Source organism: Physeter macrocephalus, chromosome 11, assembly GCF_002837175.3.
Source record: "Physeter macrocephalus isolate SW-GA chromosome 11, ASM283717v5, whole genome shotgun sequence".
Classification (NCBI taxonomy): Eukaryota; Metazoa; Chordata; class Mammalia; order Artiodactyla; family Physeteridae; genus Physeter; species Physeter macrocephalus.
The window spans coordinates 70,327,103-70,330,008 of record NC_041224.1 but is presented as its reverse complement, the minus strand read 5'-3'; the positions used below and the strand labels follow the sequence as shown (position 1 = coordinate 70,330,008).

Below are 2,906 nucleotides of genomic sequence, written 5' to 3'. Positions count from 1 at the left end.
AACCAAATTACATATTCCAAGACAATATTATCAAAACAAGCAAGATCAACTATATTATTACCAGATAAACTAGACTTTAGAGGAAAAAAAATTACAAAGGCCAGATGTAAATTTACATACTGATAAAGACTCCACATACCAAGAAGACACAACAATCATACATTCTTTCCCAAACAAGCTGAAAAGCTGAAAAGTATGTGAACAAAACAGAAGTAAAAAAAAAAAGAAAAAGAAAGAAATATACAAATCTACATTCTTCAACACTCCTCTCTCAACACTTGATGAGAGGGCAACTAGACAGAAAATCAGGAAAGTCACAGAACTTCACACACCATCAACCAATAGGGCCTAATTGACAGAAAACCCTTTCCCCAACGCAACAAAAACACATTGTTTTCAAGTCCCCATGGAGCATATACTAAGATAGACCACAAACTGTGCCATAAGAACCTCAACAATATTAAAAGAATTTAAACCATATGGAGTGTGATTTTCCACAATGGAATCAAATTAAAAACAAGTTAAAAGGAGACAACATGAGAATTTCCAAACACTTGGAATCTAAACACTAAATTTCTAAATAATTTATGAGTCAAAGAGAAAGTCTGTGGGAAACTCAAAAGACAAAGTGAACTGAAGAAACTAAAAATACAGTTTATCAAAATTTGTGAGGTGCAGGTAGAGTGCTGAGAAAGAGATAGTATAGTAGTAAATGATTACATTAGAAAAAAGTCTCAAGTCTGTAACTCTATGCTGACTCCTCATGTAACAAAAAAAATGAAGAGAAAAATAAACTCATAACAGGTAGAGAGAAGGAAATAATAAATATAGAAAGAAAAATCAATGAAGGTGAGAAAAGAAAAACAATAGGGAAAATCAATGAAACAAAAATACTTCTTTGAAAAGATCAATTAAATTGACAAGCCAATATCAGGAATGAATTTGAGTATATCACTACAAGCCCTGCACACTTCAGAAGAATGACAAGAGGATGTCACAAACAACTCTTCACATATAAATTTGACAGTTTAGATGAAATACACCAATTCCTTGGAAAGCACAACCTACTAAAACTTAAACAAGAGGAAATAAATAAGCTGAATAGTCACAAAATTATTAAACAAATTGAATTAATAATTTTAAAATTCCTGAAAAGAACTCTCTAGGTCCTGATGGTTTCACTAGAAAATTCTACCAAACAATTAAGAAGAATTAACACCAATTCTATAACTCTCTCCCAGAAAACAGAGGATGAGAGAATATCTATCAACTCATTTTAAGAAGCTAATATTATTCTGAAACCAAAACCACAAGGATAGTACTGAAAAAAAAAGAATAAGAAAAAAAATAGAAACGTATAGAGTACATTCCCTCATAGACACAAAAATCCTTAACAAAAAATTAGCAAATACAATTTGGCAGCATATATAAAGAATTATACACATAACCAAGTGGGGTTTATTCCATGTGTACAACGTTGGTTGGAGTATTTAAAAACTGATCAATGAACCAACCATATTAAGAGGCTGAAGAATAAAAAGCATATGCTTATACCAGTTGGTGCAGAAAGACACTGATAATACTCAATACTCATGCAGAATAAAAACTGTCAGAAAACTAGAATAGAGGGGAGCTTCCTCAGCCTGATAAAGAACATCTACCAAAAAAACCACAGCTAGTATCATACATAATGGTAAAAAGACTGAATGACTTCCCTCTAAGATCAGGAACAAGGCAGATCTTATTCCTGATCTTTCAACACCCTTATTCAACATAATACTGGAGTCCTCACCAGGAAAGCAGAAGAAATAAAGGCATAGAGATCAGAAAGAAAGAAAACCATCTTATTTGCAGTTTATGTGATGATAGAAATCATTTGCATGACTATGTAGAAAGCCCCAAGAAATCTCTAACAACAACAACAAAACCCCACAACAAATCCTAAAACTAACACATGAGTGGAGCAAGGTCAGAGGATACAAGGTCAACATTTTAAAAAATTGTGAAAGAGGGTTCAAGATAGTGGCGTAGGATGATCCTGAACTCAACTCCTTCCACAGACACAGCAGATCCACAACTACATATGGGATAATCCCCTCATAAAGGGACCCGAAAGCTGGAGGAACAGAACCTCCACAACAAAGAGTAAAAGGACAACACTGAGACAGTGAGGAGAGGCAGAGAGATGTCTCACCAAGGAGGAAACCACACCCTGGCTGCGGTGATCCACAATCGGGAGGGATCACAAAGGCCCAGATCTTTTCTCTGTGGAGTAAGGGATCCAAGCTCCACACCAGGCACCCTGACCCCTAGATCCTGCACAGGAGAGACAAGCCCCCAAAACACCTGATTTTAAAAGCCAAAAGAGAGTGCTCACTTCGGCAGCACATATACTAAAATTGGAACAATACAGAGAAGATTAGCAGGGCCCTTGCATGAGGATGATGTACAAATTCATGAAGCATTCCACAGTTTTGGCACTTATTTACAAAACAGAAATATACTCACAGACATAGAAAACAGTTTTATGCCTACCAAAATGGGAGGGAGGGGATAAATTAGGAGTTTGGGACATATGCACACTATTATATATAAAACAGATAAACAAAAACCTACTGTATAGCACAGGGAACTATACTGAATATCTTGTAATAACCTATAATGGAAAAGAATCTGAAAAAGAAAAAAATATATATATATATATAATATAACTGAATCACTTAGCTATACACCTGAAATTAACACAACTTTGTAAATCAACTATACTTCAATAATTTAAAAAAAGGAAAAACCAAAAGGGAATACATCCAGGGCAACCACAGAACTGAGAGAAGAGAAAATTCATTCTTAAAGGGCCCACATGCAGACTCACTCAACCCAAAAGTCAGCATGAAAACACCAGATTA

The 2,906-nt window shown here is 34.9% G+C and overlaps 1 non-coding gene across 1 annotated transcript; it reads left to right on the top strand.

Moving 5' to 3' along the window:
* Positions 1 to 2,369: 2,369 nt before the first annotated feature.
* Positions 2,370 to 2,476, top strand: LOC112066283 (U6 spliceosomal RNA). Its single transcript, XR_002892529.1, has one exon. It is a non-coding gene; the product is annotated as a U6 spliceosomal RNA (small nuclear RNA).
* The last annotated feature ends 430 nt before the right edge of the window (positions 2,477 to 2,906 follow it).